This window comes from Mauremys reevesii, linkage group 1 (genome assembly GCF_016161935.1).
Source record: "Mauremys reevesii isolate NIE-2019 linkage group 1, ASM1616193v1, whole genome shotgun sequence".
Classification (NCBI taxonomy): domain Eukaryota; kingdom Metazoa; phylum Chordata; order Testudines; family Geoemydidae; genus Mauremys; species Mauremys reevesii.
Genome location: NC_052623.1, coordinates 299595803 through 299620629, shown reverse-complemented (window position 1 = coordinate 299620629; position 24827 = coordinate 299595803). Strand labels below are relative to the sequence as shown.

Below are 24827 nucleotides of genomic sequence, written 5' to 3'. Positions count from 1 at the left end.
TTTGTAAAAATAAAAGGTATTCTTTACTTTTTAATGATTCTCAATCTGCCTGATTCTTATCAACTGTATAAAGGACAATTTCAGTTTCAGCCTTAATAAGTATTTATCAGAGTTTAAAACTACCTAGGGGAATCATAGAAAATTGGAAGCTAAAGATGAAAGTTTTTTCTATGAGAACAGTGTCAGAGTATCTGCTAGCCCCTTTAAGGGAAGATACTGGCCCAGCACAACCCTGTCCCTAGTACAGCTGAAAAATAAGGCATTCTGGGAATCATAGTTGCAGGGGCTGATCAGAAATGTAGGCCTCACAGTAAGGAATGCTGGGAAATAAGCGGTATATATAAAAACTCCCTTTTGCTTAGTGAGATGAGGGAGACCTAAATGAAATTGGAACTGCTGTGGGGTCTCTCCACTTCCTTTTGATGAGCCTGGGAAGAGGAAAGGTCTAGGGGGACAGCCACGGAGCTAAGGAAAATACCCCAACAGGAAAGGTTGGTGTTTTGACCACTAATTCAAAGAAACCCAAGCCCCAAGCGTGAAATTAAAGGACTGTCACATAAACATGGACAGTTTGAGGACAGATCAGACAGCCACGCCATTGTTTAGGGCCCTGCTGCTGGAGCACTTATATAAGGGAGAGTCTCTTTGCCTCTGAGGGATCATCCTGGTGTATCATTGTGATACCCTAATAGGACCTTAAAAGTCAATAGGTTTATTGTTACTGCTTTCCAGCCATTTGGAACTATTATTCTTGAATGTAACGTTATAGCTGATTTAAACAGTCTTCTCATCTTAGAAATATTTCTCATGTTGCATATTTTTCTTTAGAAACTAGTACTACATAACAGCAATAAGACATGACAGGATATGTATAATCTAATATTGACACCTTGTTGGTTAATAGCATTTGGCCTCCAGCCTTGGGCATAGCAACTACAAAGCCTGTTTTTAGATCATAGTGCACAGCCCATCACATCTTAATCATTAAGGGCCTGAAATGGACAACAAAGCTCCTCCCCAACTGTTGTCATTGAAAAGGTGTTTTCCATTTTATTGCCAAAGATGGAAAGGCCAATGAGTTCAGAGAAGAACAGATTATAGTTAATCAAATGTATCTTTTTATTAGCTGAGCGTCTGGGAGAGGAAGAAGATCTGTCCAGTGAGTAGGGTGCTAGCATAGGAGTTGGCAGACCTGGGTTCTGTTTGCTGCTCCTCTCCAGATGTCCTGTGACCTTGGGCAAGTCACTTTGTTTCTCTGTGCCTCAGTTCCCCAACTGCAAAATAATGCTGCCCTATGTCCCAGGGGCTTTGAGAGGATAAATGCACTAGGAGATTATCAGGTGCTCATACACTACCATGATGGGGGCCATATAAGTACTTCAGATAATACATACATAGATGGGAACATTGTACTGAGTAACTAAATGTTTTCTGCTCCTTGTTAACTCTCAGCAAATCACACATTTATTTTAAGCACTTGGCCCCAGATTCTCAGTGGTATTTAGGCACTTAAATCCTATGGGGAGCTGAGTGCCTAAATATCTTTGAGGATCTGGGCTGGTCACTACCTGCGGTAGGGCCACCATACTGTACAATAGAATGAATAGGACTGTATACTCCCCTCCACCCTTCAAACTGCACAGCAGGAGAATGCAAGCCTCCTGAAATGCACGTCTCTAGAAGAGCCAGGAATCTGCTTCATCATCCAGCAACTGTGTGGATCCAGGTACTGATACAGGCCTGGGATTTTCAGCGATACAAATGGAAGACTCTTTGGCTCTCAAGCTCTGAGGAGGAAGGGGAGTCCCTTTCCTCCTGAGCCTTCTCTGACACCACTCTCCCATGACTGTCAGCATGACTCACAGAGCTCTGCTTAGTACTCCTGTGCTCTAACCTGTTGTGTGGTCTTTGAAAGCCATGGAGTGGGAGTGACAGCTGCTCTGGGAAACAGTTTACAATGCAAATTGCATAATTTTTGCTGCTGTTGCAAAGTGGGATATGCCACACTGAGTGTCCATGCCCTTGCCCCCTCTTCCACACAGAACACAACAATCCCTTGTGGAGACCAAGGAGGGAAGAGGGGTGGCTATCTGATGGAGCAGCAGAATATATTTCAGTGATGGGGGTGTATGTGCCAGAGCCGGGTAGGAAAGGAAAAACTAGCCATGAAGACTGGCCTGGGATTCCGGGCTTGGAATGAACAGCTGGCAGTTGGGGCTTGTTAAACCACTGGGAGGTGAAAGAGAGCTGCACCCTATCCCCTGCTGAAGTGGAGGAAGCAATAAAAATACAGCACATAAATTGTGGGGGAGAATGAACGAAGGAACAGGAGCTGCTCTCTGATCTTTACTCAACCCAGGAGACTACTGAACTAAATAAAAAACAACCTGCAGAGTTGTACAGGGAAAAGAAAAGTGTAAAGATGATAACAGTAAATGGCTGCTGGGATAAAGTGTCACCCTGTATGTTCAGTTTGGAAAAAGCTAAAATTTCATTAGGTTATTAGTATATAGGACATAGCACTTTCCTTCTCATACCTGGTGCTGTGAAGAAAATCATTCACATTTGTCCTCACTCTACTATTTATCTACAAAGAAGATCTTATCAGACGTTTGCCATAATTAACACCTACACAAAATAAGAGTTTTGCACAGCATGCCCCTTCCTTCAGCAAAAGCTAAAGTTGGAGAAGTGTCCTTTTGAAAACAGCAGCATCAAACTTACTAGAGGTTGAGCACAAAGAATTTCCAGATTACTTTGAAACCACTTGAGTATTTTACAGTTGCAGAGAATAAAGTTGCCTTTATGTAGGGTGGAGTCTCTCATTACTAACTCCCAAGGGGCGTTAGTCAAGTAAGAAAAATATGAAATATCCATTTCAGTTTGCTAAGCTAATCCTTTGGTGTGGAGACTTCCAGTGAGGTTAGGAGAGTGCGTTTTTGAGATTGTTTGCTTCCTGTTTTCTAAATTGTACAGTAGAACGTTATTCCTCTTGCACAATAGCATTTTATCATCAGTTTTTAAATAACCCTTCAACATGTGAAAATTACAGAGTATGCTGTCATGCAATATTGCCTAACAACTTTGTCAGGAGGACTGTAGGCAAAGCTGCTTCTCTTTAATTTTTAAACATTCAAATACCTTTCTCCCTCCTCCCCCAAGCATATCCTGAGTTTTCTAAGTCAAGTAGCATTTTGAATCACTTTTCATTTATTAATCTTACCATATTCAATTTGGATTTTAAAGATGTGACACTACCGTATGGTCAGAGTTTCCTCCTAACTAGTTGCATTGACAGTGTCCACATAGCACAACCACTTACATACTCTCTGCCCCCTCCCTCAGTTCAGTCCTGGTATTTTTGGGAGGGGTAATAAAAAAAAGGGTTATGAGGGTTCCATGTATTTTTAGAATTCTTCTTCACCACTTTCCAGGCTCTCCACTTTTTCCTGTGTAATCTTCTTTTCGTGGCATGACTAAACGGTAATTAGCGTCCTAAGTACTCTAAAGCAAGAATGAAGATGGCAAACTTCAGAGGGTGGTGAAGGTTTTAAAAAAGGCACTTAGTGGTTTATGTTAAATATAAAAGAATGTGCTTTTAAACAAAATACATATACCAATCAAAATGAAAATTATACGGCTTTGGCATGACCGACAAAGTGACTGTCCACTAGCTTAATATTTTTACTGGTTGACAGCACAGCTGAAGGTATGTAGGATCTACCCCAAAAAATATTAACTACACAGAACATTTAGGAATATAGAGCACCTCTTACCCGAGCATACTTTTTTTCTTAACCCGCACGCTCCCTTTGATTCTGCTCCCACTGAAAACCATTGGCTTCATTTTCCATTGGCAGAGCCAACTGCAACAAAATGTCCAGAGTTTGAATAAGTACATAATATACAAACTTCTGAATGTTCATTTTCAAAATAATAATCCCACAGTAAAAGTTAATCTGATCTATTGAAAAGGTTAATCAGAGTGGTATTTCTGACTGTAAGACTACAGTGTCAAATGATAACTGTATATAGATTTTATTTCTATGAAGTAATATCAAAACACAGTTTCCTTCCACTTTTCAAGTATGTACGTAGGAGCTAATCGCTGTTATAGAGCATTCATATATTGACCCTTTACTAATTAAAAGACCAAAAGCTAATAAAAACAACATGATTTTCCCAATATCATCTTCTTTTATTGGAAGGGTGATGGAAATCTGACAAAATTATACTTCCCCATGGCAAGTAATTGTTTGATGTTTGAGTAAAATATCATTAAACTTTTTCATCATAGCAAACAGGCCAAATAGGTTTTTGTAAATTTCATTGCATCTTTGCACAGCTGAATGATTCGTATAATGGAATAATGCTGGAGATTATTAAATACTCTTAAGAAATGTAGTTAGCAAAATATCTATCTTGCCCACTACGTCTGTGACATCCATTCTGACCTGATATAAAGCCCCCTGAAGTCAATAGAACTATTCCAATTTGTTTCAACAGGCTTCAAATCATTCCCATAATGACTAAATGCAATGCTCCTTTAAGGGTGGTATCTGTGTTGTATAATGCCTAATTTGCGGGGTCCTGGGCTGATCTAGAAGAAAATAAAGTTTCTTAATAGTGAAGTCAGTGACATCATTTTGTCCTGCACCACATCTGACCAAAATGGAAGAAAACAAGGATTAAACTAAGAGAAAGGAGAGAAAAATGAAGATATAGAGAAGAAAGTATAGCAAAGCAAATATATCAAATAGCAACATACTGTCATATAGAAGAAGGAAAACGTTGTTAATTGCATGGATCATTGCCACTATCAGAAGATCATGATGATCATCACAATACTACACTAGCGTCTGGTAAACTGCAAGAATAGCTAGTATTCCTGTGGAGCCTACCAGGAGTGCGGAGTTCTACAATGTGAACTTGATTTGTGGTTCCCTGAAGTGAGCCATCCCATGCAACATGTCCAATTTTAATATAAAGACCTTTTTATTACATCACCTACAGGTTAACTATTAAATAAACAGTTGACACATTTCTAATTGGTGGTAATTGCCTTTCCTGACTTTTTGCCTAATTAGCTCAGATTTCCTACAGGATTTATTTACAGGAACTGAAGGATGCCTTCAGAGTTGGAGGTTGATAAAGAGGCTACACTTTTGCAAAATATCAAAAAGCTCTTCTGTGACTTCACATTCCTCTTTAGCTATAAAGATAGCTGGTGGAATCAAGGCTTTAGATACAAAAAAGTAACCGTTAATACACTGTAAGGTTAAACTGGCTCAGCTCAGTGCTGACAAGGTTTTAAAATAGATCTCTTTTCTACAACCGATCCCTATTTCTGTCTCTTTTCTTCTACCTATCCCTAGTTCTCTCCTATCAAGGCCAACTTTGAAAGGTCCACAATGTCAATGGCTGTTAATAAATGCACAAAGTGTTTTAAAATAGATGACTTGAAATGCATCTTTCATTTATAAACCTATATATGGCATCATGATTGCTCTCTTTGTAGCATATCTCAAAGTCTTTCTCGTCTAACTCTTATACATACAACTATGAAGTAAAGCTGATTGAAACAAGTGACCAAATACAAATACAGTAGAACTATCTTATATTGATGCTTTGATAGTCACGCTCTTTCCTGACAGAATAGATAGGGTGTTCCAGTTAACACCCACCACCTCATTTTAAATGTTTCAGAGCTGGACACAGGTGCTTGAGTCTCAGCGAGGGGCTCTTGACTCTAGAAGTGGCTTCCTCTACTGGTCCAACTTAGATAACTGTCAGGGCCGGACTATATACGCAGGTGCTTTAAGTGGTTTGAGGTTCTCTTGGAGAGGCGATTGTTGAGTCCCCAAGTGACAATGGATCCGTTTCTGTATATGTATGTGAATCTGCATATGTGGTAAGGGGTGGTGATAAATTAGGCACATTTCATAAATAATTTTATAAAATTAAATAAGGTTGATCTACACATGAGAGAAAAATACAAATAATAAAACTTATTACAGGTAAGACTATGGAGCTATACCGCTCTACACTAGCTGAAGATCTGGCCCTCGGTTCCTTATGTAAGCATGAAGTTTAACAGCTGCCCAGTGCTGCATGTAGCATGCTATATGCAAAACTACAGAGTCAGGATGGTTCAGAAAGTCTATAGATATGACCAGCAGAAGATCTGTACGTGACTTACAATACTGTACTTTTAAGTGGATTCTTTTTAAAGGCTTCCAGGCATAAATGATTACTAGTGTTCCATGTTTTCCATTTTTACCAATTTTCACTGATAAATTACCAGGGTTGTTTTTTTTTTATTAAAGAAGTTCAGTTTTTACTGATTTACACCCATTTATCAATCCACTCAATATTTTTTGGGGTACTTATTTTTGTTAAACACTAATGCTTTACACGATTGTTGTGTCCTGCTGCTCTGAGATTGAAGCAGTTCTGCAGTGTAAAACACATAACACATCACAGTGGAGGTTGGAAATCAAACAACGTTAGTATCATGCTATGATTGGCTCATAAGGAGATGCTGCCCACCTATTCCTTTGAGTCCATTTAGTGTGGTGCTTAATTTAAACAATCAATCCTCCACAGATAAAGATAAGGTAAAAAGATAAACTTGGGGCGAAAACATAAACCTACGCCTGATGCCAACAAGAAAATCAGTGCTTAGAAATTTTCAAGAAAAGTAACGACGGGAGTGAAGACAATGTATTGCACTGCAAACACTGCAGCATTGAGGTCAGTGCTTGTACTGACAGAATAAAGGAGCATGTCAAAAGCAAGCGGTACAAGAAGCTTAAAGAAGAAAGTGAGCGTCAGGATAAACAGTCAGTATCAGGAGCCCTCACCAGGGCTATAATGAAAAAGAGGACACAGCACAATTGTGTCAATGAATTTGTGCATGCTCTTTGTTTTGCTGGACAACCCCTGTTAGTTGCAGAGAGGCCTATTGGTGACTTTGTGTAATAATACTTCCAACAGCAAAAACCCTTCCTAATGCAGACAACTTAATTCATAAATATCTTAAATAAAATTATTATGCTTTAGTATCTACACTGATGGAATTAAATGCTGGAAATGTGGTATCTAGTCTGATTTTTGACAAGTCTCCTGATGCTTTGGACCATCAGATTCTTGGCCTTTTGTTTTTTTTTATTTGAAAGCAAAGAAACCCACATTGTTCTGAGCTTATGTGACATTCATCCTCTCTGCTGACACCCGTTTTGTTGACGCAGCAATAATTAACATGTCTGAGATGTACCAAGAAACTTGGGAAAATGTAGCCACAACTAAACACAGAATCTGTTTGCAGAATCTCCCATTCTAAGCTGGCTAAGTCTGCATGTGAGATTAAACTCAATCAGAAACCAAAGCTGAAGCTACAGATGAAATGAAAGATATGAAATCTTGCATCATTGGATTCAGGGCCATTTTCAAGCTTGTAAAGAAGTTGAAGCCTTTGTTTTACACAGCGCAAGATGAGTGCAAAGCCAATTGCTGATTACCTACCCCTGTTATGCCACATTGGTGGATGAGCTTGTACTTTGCTGCCTGTCATGTAAATCAGTGGTTCTCGGCCAGGTGTACACATACCCCTGGGGGTACGCAGAGGTCTTCCAGTGGGTAAATCAACTCATCTAGCTATTTGCCCAGGTTTAAAAAAGGCTACATAAAAAGCACTAGCAAAGTCAGTACAAACTAAAATGTCATACAGACAAAATGAGAAAGTGAGCAGTTGTTCAATAATACTGTGCTGTGACACCTTTGTATTTTTATGTCTGATTTTGTAAGCAAGCAGTTTTTAAGTGCGGTGAAACTTGCAGTACACAAGACAAAGAGGTACAGCAGTCTGGAAAGGTTGAGAGCCACTGATGTAAATAATGCATGGATTGTGCTAAATGTGTCTCCTAGATCATCCTGAGTTTGTTGGTTATAAAGAAGAAACTCTGAAGAGACTGGCAAATAACCAAAATGACTGCCAGATTCTGCACACCAAGGTAATGTTCATTGTTGAAAACCTGGACTCACTATGTGACACGCAGAAAACCTTGGCGTTTTCTCCAACTATTGCCAACACGTTTGCTAATACAGACAGTTACTGGATCCTAACAACCAAAATCTCAGCTGAATTGAGCATAAAATCTGCAGGAGAAACATATGGCGAGACAACCCAGCTATTTCTGGAAATCCTTCTGACCCCGGAATACGAGAAAACCAAAAAAGCATTCAAAACCTTCAACACAACACGGAGCAAGAAATGGGAGACAACTGTGGCCCATAATCTGAACCCTGAAGTGTGTGGTGCTGAAGATTCTTTTTGGAATGTTATCCAGGTGTTGCACCCCTTCCTCAAGGTGAATTTGACAGCAGACTATGACCATTATGCCAGAGTGTTTCAACTATTTGCCCCTAAAGATGAAATTTCAAATCTAAAAGGGGAATTTACTACTTACATGAACATGCCTGACCATGACAGTGTGAAACTAGATGTGCTGGCTTTTTGTAATAGTCATCAAGACACATTTCCCAACTTCAGCAAAGTGGCACAGTGAGCTTTGAGCATACCTCCTGAATCTATTGATGCAGAGCACTCAAAGCTTGACTACCTCCAAGACAGCAGTACTGTATGATCAACACAAGTGAGGATACTCTGAAGAAAATTATGCAAGCATACACAAACCAGGAGTTCTGCAAAAAACTACTAGCTCCGAGACAAAAAATATCTTTGTACATAAAAAAAGTTTCAATTATACTGTACTAGAATGTGTATATTATGAAATTTTTATTAGTTTTTCTTGTTTCTCTGATTTTTTCTGATTTTATTTTTTAATTTGTAAACCCAATTTCATCCCAGTTTTAATGTTTGGAAAATAAACTGAGAAATGCCCAGAATTTTTTTTTACAAATAAAAATTAAACACACAGAACACTAATGACCAACAGCTACTATATAGCTCTAATGTAGGAAATTACAGGCTCGACAGCAGTATTACAAAAAAGGATCTATATCCAATTTTGAGCACCAGACTTCAAGAAAGAGTGAACAAAATGGAAGGAGTCTAGAGGAGAGCAACAAAAATAAGAGGTTTGGAAAATGTGATCTTTGAGGAAAAGATTGAAAGAATTGGGCATTGTTAGTGCCGAGAAGCAAAGGCTGGGGGGGGGGCATGATAACAGTCTTCAGATATGATAAAGGTTATTGTAAAGAGGACAGTGTACACTTGTTCTCCATGTCCACCAAGAGTAGGACAAGAAGCAATTGGCTGCATTTACAGCCAGGAAGATTTAGTTTGGATATTAGGAAAAAGTTTATAACTATATGATAGTTAAGCACTGGAATAGGTTTCCTGGTGATGTTATAGAATCCTTGGAGATTTCTAAGAGCAGGTTAGACAAACACCTGTCTGGGATGGTCTAGGTTTACTTGGTCCTGCCTCAATGCAGGGGGGACAAAATAAGTAACCTCTTGAGGTCCCTTTCAGCTTTACATTTCTATGATTCTATTTCACTATCCTGAATAATCATGTTTTTAATGTGGTATATGTTAGTCCTCAAGCATATTTTAATTATCTCTTTATCCTTTCACCATGAAAACCATTCTAAAGAAGTATCCTCTGATAATTAATTACTGGCTTAACTATTGATTATTACCCAAATTGGTTTCCTCTGATCTGCACGTGAAAGGGACCCTGTAGATCTCGGTGGAAGGATGTGTAAGCTACTGTCATGGCGCATCCCCTCCTACTAAGGTATCACAGGGCACATGGTGGCAAATGGGCAGCCTTGGGTAGAGCCATTGTCTCCTTAACAGCTTTGTATATCCTACCAGAAAAAGGCAATCCATCTTCAAGCTTTATCACCCTTTCCCCAGAGTCCCAGGAGAAGCTGCAGTCAGGGGAGCCCCCTATGGCTCCACTGAAGCCAGGTTGCCCTAGTGGGTGCCAGAGCCAGTGCCCATGGTCTTAGGGATCTGCAGGATGTTCCAGAGGTTCCTTCCACACCTCTCCCTCTCATTCCCCAACTACATGATTTGGGGAAAACTCCCTGAAGGAATCCCAATGTAGCCTTCCTTCTCCCATCCCACCTCCCATAGCTATTTTCATAGGAGAGGGTGATCCAGCTCTCAATTATTCAAGTGTAGGCCAACTGCCTTAACAGCCATGTAATCATGAAGGAGCAAACTCTCAGTAGGGACTCAGTACACAAGACAAAGGCACCCAGCAGATCATCTTTTAAAGCAATTAAATGGAAACACCTTAACATCCGGATTTTGATTGAGAATAGTTTGCGCAAACCACATGGATGGTTGGTGACTAGGTGTTAAAATAACATCGCTTCACAGATGTCAGTAGTTCATCTCATTAAAACATACATAGGAATTTTAATTTCAAAATACATTTTGCAAAAATGTTCAAATGTTTTGTCCTTTTTGAGCTACTGTACACTAGCCATGGTTTACAACTACTCTCGGCCATTGTACATGTAGAGACTAACTTCTCAGAAGTCCTTAGCTCACAACTCCAATTGAAGTCAAATGGAATCTTATTCTTAAGATCAGGCCCATAGCTTTCATAGGTGCTGTGACCCCTAGCACAGTGGTTCTCAAACTTTTATATTGGTGACCCCTTTTATATAGCAAGCTTCTGAATGCAACCCCCCACTATAAATTAAAAACACTTTTTTAAATATTTAACACCCTTATAAATGCTGGAGGTGAAGTGGGATTTGGGGTGGAGGCTGACAGCTTACAACCCCCACATAATAATCTTGCAGCCCCGTGAGGGGTCATAACCCCCAGTTTGAGAACCCCTGTGCGTGTTTGGAAACCAGCCAGTAGAAGGGAGGACCCTATTAAAGACAAGGAAGGGGAACTCAAACTAGGAAATTTTCCATTTGTGGAAATTTTATACTTTGTGCCTTCAAAGAGTTTTCTCTCCAAAACTGAGTTACCAATCAGGTAGAGGTCAGATCCATATGAATGATACCATATATTTAGCTATTGAGATGGGACAGGGGCAACTGACTTATTCATGTTGCTGCTTTCTGCCTAGAAAAAGCAGGGATCCAAGCCACACAGATGCTTGAAGAGCAGCTTCTCATTTTTGCACTCTGTGAGGAGAAACTGATGGAGGGGAATAAAAAAGGAGCTGCATCCTATGATTACATGGAGAGCTTTATGTATCCTATGATTCTTGGAATATTTTGTGTGAAGAAAACAGCTGCACGAGAGTTCTCCTGGAGCTGCACTATTGTAATTAGGTACCTGGAACAACAGCTGAAGCACTGGATCTTTGCATGAAAAAAGGTATAGATCATGTGAAAATGAAGATTATTCTTTCAATAAATGTCATTTCTGAGGTGATCAAAGAGATTGGCTGTTCTCACGCTGGGGGTCATGTCTCTGTGGTACCCACAAAGACACAATTAAAAACACTAAGTGGACAGAGCTGTGAACAAACATGAAACTATACAGTTGCCAGGCAACATCCTATGTACACTGAGAACATATACCAATGCACATGAGTTACATAGTGCTGGTGTTGTCTCCCCTGCTGCTGCCACCATTATACCTGACTCAAATTCCCCTATGCTGAGCTATTGCCTAACTACAACCACCATACTGAGCTACCTCTTGGTTTACCAGCAACATCCATTAGCCACAAGCCCCTTGTCCGCAATTTCGAAACCTACAGCTTAGTCTGCAAGAGATACAGGAGTCGTGGAGGCAGGAGCAGTAAGTGAATGGGGAAGGAATAATGAATGACATTCATTAACTTTTATTAGTTAAAACATGTTTTATATGAAATTATTTAATATTGAATTTAATTGCTTATGTTTACCATAGCTGGGGAAAAAAATGAAAATGTAGGATAAGAATTTTCTAAACAAGGGTTTGCCCCCAGAGCCTTCAAAGGATTCTGTGATGTGAAAGTCAAAGGAAGAAACAGTGGGTAGTTTTAGGGTGTTCAGAATTTTTTTAAAATTGAGAATCTCTGTAATAAACGATTCCTGCTTTCTGTTCACAACATATCTTGGGGGAAAATGTTCCTGAATAAATTTACATTGTGCGTATTAATTATATGGATAATAATGGAACAGCTTTCTCTTAATCTAACTTCTCACTTTAAGTTGGCAAACAAAAGCAGGAATTAGATATTGCAGGGGTTCTAAATAATGTTGCTTCATGTTATGAAAACAAATGCAAAATAATACACACACAAAGAAAAGAACTATTCAATTTTTATTCACTGCAATCTTTGGTCTCTTTACTAAAAGATAGTTAGGCTGGTGGGATGTCAGTACAGCAGCCCCTAGTAATACCCATGTATCTGAGACTGCATGGACTAAACATACAATATACATACCTCTGCTAGATAAACACATTTACATTATAAATAATGATAAACAACATTTTCAGCCTAATTTTCTGCATGGAAAATTAGGCCTTAAGACTAACTTGCCTAGTTTACATACAAGGCTTTTAGTTAAATATTCTCATTTCAGGGGATTGGGGGAAAATCAGCTACTTGAAGAAAAAGTCTCCAATTATTTTCATTTTTTGAGATTTGTGGGAACACTCTTCTGACACGAGCCCACTTCCATTATCTTTCCACATGAGGGAGCTCTGACACCTGAAATGTATGTGGGAGAATATGAACATACCAGCACTTGGCAGTTGTACTGTGGTCCCACAAAAAATATTTTACAGATACTAGATCTTGTTCTCTTCTGAAAACTATGGCTATTGTTACACAGATACTGTCAGTTCAGGTACGACCCTGAATTTAGACTGGATAACATTAAGGCTTAACATCAATGGAAATGTGTGTGTGTGTAAAAGAGACAGACAGTCTAATGAAAACTTCATTTTGCTGGAAATTAACTACCCACTATAATACTACAATGTTTGGGTTGCAAATATCAGGCTAGTGCACACCAGTAAGAAGGGGGGGGGAGAAAGGCAAAACTGACAAATGTAAACATCATAAAAGATTAAAGAAAATTAGATCTTAATTATTTCAGTTTTCATCTAAGGCAGAATGGAAAACTCTCTGTGGAGAGGAGGGACATTAATTTTTTAGTGATGAGCCATGATTATGAAGTGTCTTTGTGCTTCCCACCCAGCTCACCATTGTAGTGCACTGAATACTGAGCACGGGAGAGATTTATTTTCTCATGCCCTCTTCCTGTTTGCTGCTTAGCATCCCCTAATGGCTGGAAGACAAGGTACTGGAGAAACAGCTTTTTCTTCTCCACTCCCCCTGCCTAACAGGTAATCCCAGACATCCTTAGGCCAGGGCTCAGTCAAAGGGTGAGCCCAGATACTGACTCAGAGAAAAGATAGCACAGCTGGGGCCATCATTTATAGCAGTGCAATTTTTTAGACTTGCTAGGCTAAGGCTGCATGCACTCCCTCTCTCCTACACTGCATCCCACAATAATGAAGCAGCACTGTAAGCAGATATTCCTGCTAAAATGAACTATGTTGACATTGAAAGTACCATCATTAGGCTTCAGAATTAATACCCTATTGGGATAAAATTAGGATAGTTCACAATCCTCCAGCTACTGTGGTAGGCAACAACAGTGCAACACTGGTTCACATTCAGAAGGTTTTTTTCACAGTTAGGAGATAGAAAGCTGATATTCTGAGGAATCTGAATCTCTTCTGAGGATTTCAAGTGGGAAAAAGTCAGCCCATAGACCAGGAGTTTGATCCCCTACCTAAGTTGTCTTGGCACATTCCTGCAACCGTTATTCATGCAAGCACGTGAAATGGAGTCTGGTAATGGTAGCATGATGAAGCCTTTAATTATCTACATGGTTATTAATGATTCTTTTAAAATACATCATTTTTAATGTGTTGGTGTTGCTTTAAGCACATAGGGTTTTTTCCTCCTTTAGAATTTGATTTAACTTTTAACGTTCACATCCCAGAACCATTAGCATCACAATGTTGGGAGGACTGCTAAGCATCAGAAGTTTTTCATTTTTAGCTGAGAACTGAGGAAGCAAACAAACAAAGAAAATGGAAAATGTAAAACCAATGGCTATTATTAGAACTGTAATTACCTGCTCATCAGAGATTTGAATTACTACTAACATGGCCCATTAGGCTTATTTGGAAGAGCTCAAAAACTCACTGTTCTCCCATTAGGCCTGGGATGAAAAGCTAAACCAGGAAGATGCCCATGCCTCTATGTACAATCGAGTTGTTTGAGAATAAGGCAAGATAAAGAGCCAAAACAAGGCATGAACATCCAAGTGCTTGCTTCTCTACTAATTTTTATAGTATCAAAATACAAATTACAATACTGAATTTCCAAAGGCACACAGCATGAATTGAGGAGGCGTGGGCCAAGCAGCACAGAATGCAAAATGCAGTTGTGAACACAATTATTTGTACATTTCAATTCTTTTCAAATGGCAAGGTTGCCTCAGTCTGTTGTTACATGGGGAGGAATTATTCAGAAGCCATTCCTCTCTGTAATTACTAATGGTGAAATGAATAGAAGCATTGTATGAAAAAGGAATATACTTAAATACATGGAAAGTGGTGTGAATATCTTATACTTTTTATTATGTCATTAGTCCTATTAGCGACACAAAGTGAATAAAAGTTAACCAAGGAAACACTAAACTACATGTTGCAACTGGAAAACTAAATATCAATGTACCAATTATGCTAAATTCCATTAATTTCCTCAGACAAAAAGCCCCTTAAACCAAATTACAATATGCATCTTTTATTTTAAAACAAACTTAATGGTTATATGAAGTATCAGCTTGACAACCCTGTGGGCTGAAATCCTCTCCTACCTACAGCAGTAGGATCTTCATCTCAAGCCAATTACATCCTTGGCCTTTTCTGAGGAGGGTACTTTCTGTGATGAGAACCACTCTCTACTCCACTAAAACCACCAGTTCATTTTACGTGCAGTAGATCATTCAATACGTCAGGGAAACTACTTTGATTTATTTTCAATTAAAACTCTACACAAATTTGTACTATTAGAAGGCTTTGTGTCCCACTAGCAATCTCCTGAGTCAGTCAGTCTTCACAGTAAGTGTCTGTGACACTGGCAGACCAGGTGACACCTCATGCCAAGGCCCTAGGCGCCACTGAACACTAACAAATGCATAGCTGTAAACTAGTCTGGCTCACCTGTGTGTTAGTATTGTTAAAATAGGTATTATATTTATAATACACCTCTACCCCGATATAACGCCATCCGATATAACACAAATTCGGATCTAACGTGGTAAAGCAGCGCTCCTGGGGGGCAGGGCTGCATGCTCCGGCGGATCAAATCAAGTTAAATATAACGCGGTTTCACCTATAATGCGGTTAAGATTTTTTGGCTCCCAAGGACAGTGTTATATTGAGGTAGAGGTGTAGTTTGTTTAGTGTTTAGACACTGAGTTTGAGTTGCTACATGCATTAATCTCACTGGCAATATCTGTATCCCATGTTATAAAGGTAATATTTAAGTGTTTGCTCTGTAATTGTGTAAGTCATCAAACAGGAGAGAATCATTATCAAGTGTGAAATACTAATTTACCAGAAGAGGTGTCATCTCCTACCCAACAAAAGAATGTTCAGACATCAGACAAGCCATTGTGGAATATCAATGGAGAAAAGACTTTGTTGATTGCCCACCCATGAAGAAGAGACCTGCACAAGCACTCATCCCATCAGCTTGAACTCTGGCGAAAGGAAATAAAAATCCTTGTCAAGAAGAAATTCTCTCTATGCTACTTGAACTCTGAAGCATGAAGATTTCAAAGCATAAGCAAGGGATCCCCAGCTGTTTGGCCTGAGTTAGCCCTAAAGAACTTACAGAGCTTGCATATTACAACAGCTGCTATTACCTTTTGGAACCTAAAACGGTAACTCATGTGTGTCTGTGTTTACCTGCCTTAACCTTGTAAATAACATTTTTTTCTAGTTAATGAATATTTAGTTAATTTATTACAGGATTGGCTTCATGTGTTGTCTTTGATATAGAATCTAATAGCCATACTGGATCAGACTAAAGGTCCATCTAGCCCAGTATCTTGTCTTCCGACAGTTGCCAATGCCATGTGCTTCAGGTGCAACTGACCTGGGATAAGCGGCTGGTCCTTTGGGACTGAATATTATGATTTTTGGTGTAAGGGACCATTTATCATACGGTAAGCTTGCCTGGGTGGCCAGATAGCCTGGAATACCCAAGGGGTCTGCCTGTGACTCCATGTTAAGGTCGTTATAGAACTTGAGGAGTTCACACTTGATACTTGATGGTAAAATCTAAGTATAAAACTCAAAGCCTGTTTGGTGTTTGTGCTCTACTTCTTCAGTGTCTACCCTGAAGCTGGTACTCCCTCTCGTGAACCGCTCTAGACAGCCTGACACTGGTGTAGTTGGCAGGATTCACATGCCAGAGGTCAACTGGATTTATAGATCAAAACCCAACACTGTTAAATTTTAACATTTAAAACTCCCAACATAAAGTTTAAGAATAGACACAATGAGTGAACCATAGTCATATGATGGTCTTAAGACAAAAGACCTGGAACAGTTATGCAAGGAGAGGGGAATATCCCATAAAAAGACGGCTCAGGAGCTGAGAGCTTCTCTTGTAAGTTTTGACCAGGCATCTGAGCAGCCTCCTGCTCCAGTGCCACAGAGTGAGACAACTGCAGTGGAACTGGGCAGATTGTTGTTCTGGGCAGCCCAGGAAGAACATGAGCATCAGAGACGGATGGAAGGACTGAGGATCAAGAAGACCAAACAAGCCAAGGGAGCTGAGGAGAGAGCCCACCAAAGGCACATGGAACAACTAAAAGCTGAGGAAAGGGCACACCAGAGACAAATGGAAACTCATTGTTGCTCAGAATACTGGAGCAGTAAAAGGAGTTTTCCCAGCCAGTGAGTACACACATCCTCACACACACACACATAAGGGAGACAGAAAATGTCAACCCAATTTATAAAGAAACCCGTCTGCCCTTTGAGAGACTATGTGGGATGCACAATATCCCAGAAGAGAAGATGCCTATCCTTCAGATTAACTGGGAAAACCAGACAAGTTTTTTATGATATGGAGGAGGGTGATGTTAAGATGTACATCAAATTTAAAGAAAGTGTATTGAAAAGGTTTAATATCACCCCTGAGACCTATCAACTGAAGTACTGTACAGAAATCTCAAAATGTTTGATAATCTCACCCATGTTGAATATGTGCATAAAATGTGTAGTTTTATGAGAAAGTGGATAATGGGGGCAGGGGCTGATGGTAATTATAAAAACTGGTTTGATCTGATGGCCCAGGAGCAATTGTTATGGGTAGTTACAGATGAGGTAAAGGCAGCCAAGGGGTCCTGAGGAGTGAAAATCTCAGGGGAAGGGAAATCCCCATGTCAGCCAGGTTAAGAGAGGGGGGGATTGGAAATAAATAAACCTAACCTCAACTTTAATTTAAAAAAAAAAAACAAAAAAAAAAACCACACACCCCCAAGGGAGGTTAGATTTAAAAAACAAAAAAAACCCACCCTCATGGAAGGCAGGTCGTTGGCCATATTTATGGGACTCCTAGCCATATAAAGCCCAATTTGCACTAAGCTTAAGGTAACCCAACAACTCACACTACCAAGCATGAGGATTTTCAAGGAGATATTTTTGTAGGCAGGGGTGCCAGAACCAGGGCATGGCCCCCCACACTTTAAAAAATGGGAAGGCCATGCCCACCTTTTTAACATGGTGTAGTTTGAGAGGTCAGAGGGCCATGTTGCCCCCTGAAACTGCAAGCCTCAGGCAGGAGTGGCATAGGCAGGAGCTGTGCTTCGCAGCAGGAGGGCTGATCAGTGGTAAGAGCTGCCCAGGGAGCCTGGGCCACTGTAGGGAGCCTTGGACCCTCCATCTGCCCTGCGCAGAGTGCCAGGGTACCAAAGAGCAACCCTTGGCCTGTGCTCTCTCCCACTTCTACTGCGGTTCCAACATCCCTGGTTGTAGGCATCAGAAATCCACTTCATGCTGATATTTTAATACATAATGATATTTTAGCCATGTCTAAGCAGGTTAATGTCATAACTCACAGCCAGAAAGAGTATAGCTCTGCCTCACCTGCTTTCCCTGTGAACAGCAGTCAGGAAATATCCTCAATCCTTTGTCAGCTGAAGGCAGCAGCTTGTCCTCAGAGAAGAGGTTTGAAGATTCCACTACCTTGCCAGAGTCCACTCTTAAGTGGGACTCAAAAGGAGTCTGAGGCTCAGCAGGCTGATCCTTCCCTGGACAAGGAGAGGAATGAAGCTCAAAATAATACCCCAGCTGGGAAAGGATAGATTTCCCCCCCGCCCCTAGAAGCAGGTTTGTTGTAGAGAGAGGCTCCCCAAGGGAAAAAGAGGCATCCTAGGAAGGTTTGCAAGTAGGTTAAAAAACAAACAAATAAACCAACCCTCAAAAGCAATATGGATTAGAAGTTTTTTGCTAAGTCATTTCTCTCTCTACATCTGAATATTCAATCTTAAACGTAATGTCTCTGACTACACTTCTAGGACCTATATAGACTCTTCATTTTCCCTTTCAGTGTATTCAAACTTCAGAAGCCTCCATGAATATTAATTCTGTTTATACAGATTATAAATCCTATTGTACAGTCATAAGGCTGGGCTGCACAAGTGCCACTTATCACTATACAGCATCAGTCTACTCACTTTATTTTTTGTTCTCTCCATTAACATTTATTACACTTTCTGTAGGCAGATGAGCTGGGAGAAAATATGGGAAAATGGAGCCTGTTCAATTAAACTTTTTCCAAGTCCTCTTTTAAATTGGTATGCTAGGAGGAATGCTTTCCAGCAGGATCACAAACAGGAAACAGATAAGCACAGGATACAGAATACATGTGTGTGTAGAAGATGCATGTTGCCTCCTGACTCTGCTGTGGCCTGCCTCCATTTCCCCTCCTTAATGAGGTAAGGATAAGGTCACTTAAACAGCCTTACCAAGGGAGGCCAACCATTTTATTTTACAGCAGTATATTTCCTTTTAATAAAGCCTTCTGAAAGGAGCATTTACTCAAGGGTTTCAAGGCTCTTACCTCAGAGCCCAGATAAAACGTAGAAGTCCCAAAACAAAAATCTCTGGATTCCAGCAGAAGCTCCTTCTGCTATAAGGTCTCAGGTTTCTCCACTGTCTGCAGAGCTCTGCAGTTCACACCTCCCTGCCTGGATAACTTTTACAGTCTGTCCCTTCCTTCTTCAGGGTCTCTACCATACTTCTTTACCTAGTGAACTTTTGGCTATATCATGCTCCCTAGAGGCTATTGCTAACTGAGCTTTCCTAAACCCTTTTTTCAGGCACAGGTGCTCTTTACTTATTTAACTGCTTTACAGCTACTGAGACAGTTAACTGTCTCCAGGTGGACCTGGGTTAGCTCATTCCCTTCAGGGGAGTCTGACACAACTAGGCTGGTCATCTGATTTCCTTCAAGGGACAGTCCTGTGACCATGTTTTATGTAGTAAGCAGAATATTAAAATTAATAGCCATACTTTTAATAAACCCACACTGATTTTCAAAATATTTACATATCTACCAAAACAATGCATCAGTTAGGTAGGAATGCCCCCACTTTACCTACATTTAATTAATTCAGCATTTTGTTGTATATTTTCCTCTTCTAATGTGTGGCAGTTGCAGTTTCATGGGCTCATAGATTTAAAGGCTAGAAGGGACCATTATGCTCTTCTAGTAAGATCTCCTATACAAAATAGGCGAAAGAATGTCACCCATTAATTCCTGCAGCAGGTCCATATCTTATGGTTGCCCTAGACAAGAGTACAGAGTTCCTGCCTGTTCCTCATTTCAGAGCCTAGTTTTAACTTCACGAGTCCCTACTTCCACTCTATATTATTTATTAGTTAATTATTAAGAGACTAATCACAACATTAGTAGAATAGTATTACACTATACCTGTTAATGTGGTGTGTGCATATAACATGTGTTGGCTAACAAATGGGATGTTCATATCCACACTTTGCCATGTAAAACAAGTATGTACACACCTATATACTGATATGAGCATCCAAATACAGGATATGTACTTCTTGTTAAGGTTCCCATATTTGAACATTGAATTTTGTGACACTCAGGACCTGAGATGTGTTTGAAACAAAAAATCTGATCAGAGTACCAGGAATGTGTGGGGTCCAGATCCTAATTTTGTTGCTTGGGCCATTTTTATAAAAGGCTAATTGTATGCTTTGGAGTCTGTTTTCTCTTGTTTCTTCTGGTGTGAAATTCTAGCCCCACTGAATTCAATGGCAAAACTCCAATTGACTTCAAAAGGGCCAGGATTTCATCCCTAGTGTCTGTAGTATTTATATACATACTGTGCAACATCTGTCCCACTCATTGGGAGGCCAGGAAATCTTGCTAGCTTTAAATCTTAAACAGAGTTTACTGAAATAATCTCACTTGCAAGTAAATACAATTGTATTGTCTACAAATGCTCATCTTATCTGCGACAAACATTAAACAGGCTTTCAACTTAACACTGCATCTAAACTATCATCATTTTTGCAATACCCAGCAAAATGTTTCATTGTTTTAATTCAAGCTTTGTTCTTTCGTTTAGAGACTATGTCCAACAGTAAGATGATTGACTGAGTATAATTTTAAAGCATACTTAATTATTTCTGTCTCCTTTTCAGTCTAAAGAAAATTAGTGTCTGGTTTTGTTACCAAAGGGGGTTAATGTGTTACATTTTGTATTGCACAGAGAATATTGCAGGGATATTCCACGACGAGCAATCAGCTATAGGGTCTATTTTTGTTAGTAGCACAGGCGAGCAAATACTGTAACCGTTCATCAGGACACGCAAATGAAATACAATAATGAAGTTTTCAAGCAGACAAAAGCCAGAGTGCCATGCTGTTTTTCCTTTTTTTGTATTTATATTCATGAGGGTATTGTAGGAACTGCTGTCTGTTTAAACACATCTTTGCTTTACCATACAGATGTGTGTGTTTATTCTAGTAATTAAAAAAACCCAATTCTCTGTTGGTGTAGATTAGTTAATCCTATATGTTCAGGTGGAAACCAAGAGCACAGTATACAAGTACTGTACCAGTTTTCTACTACTGCAGTACCCTACTTTATTTGTATTACTAATCCAATGGTGTGCTTTGCAACAATATACAGTAATACTTTTCCATAACATCCCCCTTTCAAAGATGTAAATATGCTTTACAAATATTAATTTAGAGTCACAGCACCAGTGTTGGGAAGCCAAATTCTACTATCCCCATTTGACAAAACTGGGACAAAGATTCATTAAGGGCCAGATTTTGACACTGAGGTCAATAGTTTTTCCAGCTTTATAGCTATCTATGTCACTTAGAACAGAAGCTGGTCTTAGTTCAAGGTAAAATCCAGATCTCACCAAAGTCAACCTGTGGCAGAGATGGAACTAGAACCCAGTATCCAGAACTCCCAGTACTGTGCCTTAATCTGAACATCATCTTCCTTTTGCCTTCCATTCCTCTGTCACAGCCATAAAAAATAATATTATGAAAAAGTTCTAAACATTCATCATATGACACATAATCTAAATCTCATGCATGCTTTTGTGTAAAGGTAGATAATCAAACAAGTAAAATAAAAACCTTCCACAACCCAATTCATCAAAGAGCAACCAGAAGAAACCATCAGTTTTAGCTAAAAGTTAATCAATCATAAAATGTCTCTGTCTCAGTTGCAAAGGCAAAATTTGTGACAGAGCATTGGACAGATGGCTTTTTTCTGCTCTCAGTTACATGAGTGTAAATCAGGTGTAGATCTGCTGAAATTTATGGAGTTACACTAGTTTTACACCATGTAAGTGAAAGCAGAATCAAACCTACTGTATTTCTAGCCATGAGCTAAACCAGTGCCTGTTCCTTAGAGAATTATATATATATACACACGTTAATATTGGAACAAGCATGTTAAGTTTATCAAATACAATGTTTAGAAGAATAGTAAACCAGAGTGTTTTCTCTGACAACACCTAACCATTATCAAATTAATTTATGGGGGACTGTACAGGGGCAGTGAGAAAGCCTCTTTATTGTTAATGGTTGAAATAAGAAAATGCCATGTTCAAGGAAAACTAGAGCCCGATCCAGTTTCCATTTAAATCAAAGGGAGCTTTACACAAACTTCTGTGGGAGTAGGATGAGGCTCAACGACAGGTTAAAAAACATAGAGACTTTTTTAAAGATAGCATTAATTCAGAAGGCTACCTTCAAAGCCCTGTTTCTTTAAAAACAGCTTTTCTGTAATAACCTGCTATTCCCTCTAAAGCTCCTCTCCCATACTCAGATCTGGTATTATAGAGCCCATGCTAACAGAAAAGCCTAAATTCTGTGGGACTTGCACTCTATGATTGAAGTCTTTGCAGTGGGATTGCATGCAATGTAAATCAGTGCAGAATTTAGTCCAGACTTGAGCTCATTGACTCTGAAACATCTTAAAAGAAGATTACGCCCATGTAATAACACACAATCCTTTCCCAATCCTTGAAGAAAAAAATTGGGGTTTTCGGTCAGCTCAGGCTGGTTGCCCTGGAGTTCCAGCATAATTCAGGAACCAAAATTTATCTCTGCAGCTCACAAAGAGCTCTGACTCCTGACTTTGGCAGGCTCCCCGGCCTGCCATCGAACATGCATACATACATCTCTCGATGCCCATATATGGAAGGTGGCTCCCACTGCTGACACACTAGCAAGTGAGCTAAGCATACTGAATTAACCAGCAATCATCTTGACACATGGGAGAGAGATCTCAGGAGGCAGACTGTGAAATTTGTATCTTCACAGACAATTGCTCTTTAAGAGAAACACATGTATCTGCTTCTATTTTAACAGATATGTCCATGGGCTTTGTCTTGTCTATGCTAGAAAATTTTGTACCTATTTTCCATGTACTTGTGTTAGCAGTGTTTTAAATGGTAGTGTAGGCAGGGCTCAGCTTTTTTTTTTTTTTCCCCCTACCACATCATGAAGGCTTGGTCTGACCAGGTACATCATTGCTGGAAAACTGGTACAAAATTTCTAGTGTAGATTCATCCATTATGGTCAGCTCCCTCCAAAACACACGTATGCACACCCTCTATGCAGTCCCACTTCTATCCAAGGGCTAACTGTGGGCAGCAGCCAGGTGACATAATCTCTGTAATGCCTAGGTAGACCTTGCATTTACAGTTTCATTATTGACTTTTTCAGTGACAGTGCTTAGAGCTCCTCGTTCTTTCATGGCTGTTGCTATGCGCTTTTTATTGGTAGACTGTTTATCCGGGTGTGATGGGGGGGTGTACCTTGCCCCTCTGTGAACCAAGAACAGGGGCGGCTCCAGGCCCCAGCATGCCAAGCGCGTGCTTGGGGCGGCAAGCCGCGGGGGCGCTCTACCGGCGCCGCGAGGGCGGCAGGCAGGTTGCCCTCGGTGGCTTGCCTGTCTGCAGTGGGTCCGCTGGCCTCGCGGCTTCGGCGGACCTCCCGCAGGCGAGGTCCGCCAAAGCCGCGGGACCAGCGGACCGTCTGCAGGCAAGCCGCGGAAGGCAGCCTGCCTGCCGTGCTTGGGGCAGCAAAATTCCTAGAGCCGCCCCTGACCAAGAAGGGGCTTAAAGGAGTCTTCATCCATTTTATCAGTGATCAAATAGATAGGAAAGAGTTCAACCCTTCCATGGGGCAGAAAGGAGGAACCTAGCCCTTAAAGATTGCCTGAGCTGTCAGACCTGGAGATAAGAAGAGTTTGAAACTGTGGAAAACTACTGAGCCATGAAACTGACAGCTCTGCCCTGTAACAAGGCATGCAAAGGAATCAGAGGCTTCCAGAAGTAGAGACAGTTTGAGTGGATAGGTGGGCCTAGGGGAAGGGAGTTAATTTTCTCCCCCGAACAATGAGATAGATTTCTGCGGGAGACTGTAAACACAGTAAGAACTGGTGCTTTTGGTGGGGTTTTTCCAGCTGTGCTTTTGGCTGTAGAAAGCAATCCTGTGGTTGTAGATACTTGGAATGGGTTGAAGGAAGATTCCCTCTTTTAGCTGTAGCTTAGTGTGGGGATTAGGGATTTTTTTTTTTTTTTAGTTGGACCTTTGGTAAAAGGAGCTGTCCTACTAATGCTGTCTTCCTCTGGCTAAGACAGTAATGTTCTTGTTAGGCTCTAATAGTAGGGAGAAAAAAAAACTAACAAATTGTAACTATAACCCTCTGAGGTGTCTGGTAGTCCTATTACACGGGGCAAGTGTTCTTCTGTGGGGCCTGTGTCCACCTAATTACTTGGAAATGAGGCTGGTGCATAGGTAGCTTACACGACTATGCCATCGCAATATCTTCAGGCTATTTTTTGTATTATGGTTCGACACCCTCTCTGTTCCCCAAGGAATTCCTAGATACTTATGACAATATAAGTATCAGAGGGGTAGCCGTGTTAGTCTGGATCTGTAAAAAGCAACAAAGAGTCCTGTGGCACCTTAAAGACTAACAGATGTATTGGAGCATAAGCTTTCATGGGTGACAATATAGTCCATCTTGTTGGCAACTATATGTGCCCTCGAACTCTTTATTGTTTTACTTCATTATTACTATTTGTTATTTGAGAACTTGAGTGCAACCAGGTGTGATCAAGGATAAAAAGGCTTTTGGCAGCCATGAGGCATGGCTGACAAATAGAAAGGATGGACTTCCTGAAGAAAAGACAGCACTTGCGTAATTATGCTTTCCATTATCTTTCTAGCTAATCCCCTAGCTGTTAGGCACCCTATACTCTAGTGAATCTGGCCTATCATC

At 40.2% G+C, this 24827-nt stretch overlaps 2 long non-coding RNA genes across 3 annotated transcripts in view; both read right to left on the bottom strand.

Moving 5' to 3' along the window:
* Positions 1 to 19360, bottom strand: part of LOC120384157 — a 45197-nt gene extending 25837 nt beyond the window's left edge. The window contains exons 1-4 of one of the 2 annotated variants that reach the window (XR_005588651.1): positions 19097 to 19359; positions 18121 to 18284; positions 3777 to 3866; positions 1128 to 3504 (exon numbers count right to left, since the gene is read on the bottom strand). This is a non-coding gene — a long non-coding RNA (uncharacterized LOC120384157). Of the gene's footprint in view, positions 1 to 1127; positions 3505 to 3776; positions 3867 to 18120; positions 18285 to 19096 lie in introns of those variants that run through there. The other variant, XR_005588648.1, reaches the window with a different exon arrangement.
* Positions 13802 to 15699, bottom strand: LOC120384163. The gene is made up of 2 exons (XR_005588653.1): positions 15578 to 15699; positions 13802 to 14018 (listed from the first exon to the last, which is right to left on the bottom strand). It is a non-coding gene; the product is annotated as an uncharacterized LOC120384163 (long non-coding RNA).
* Positions 19361 to 24827: the final 5467 nt, after the last annotated feature.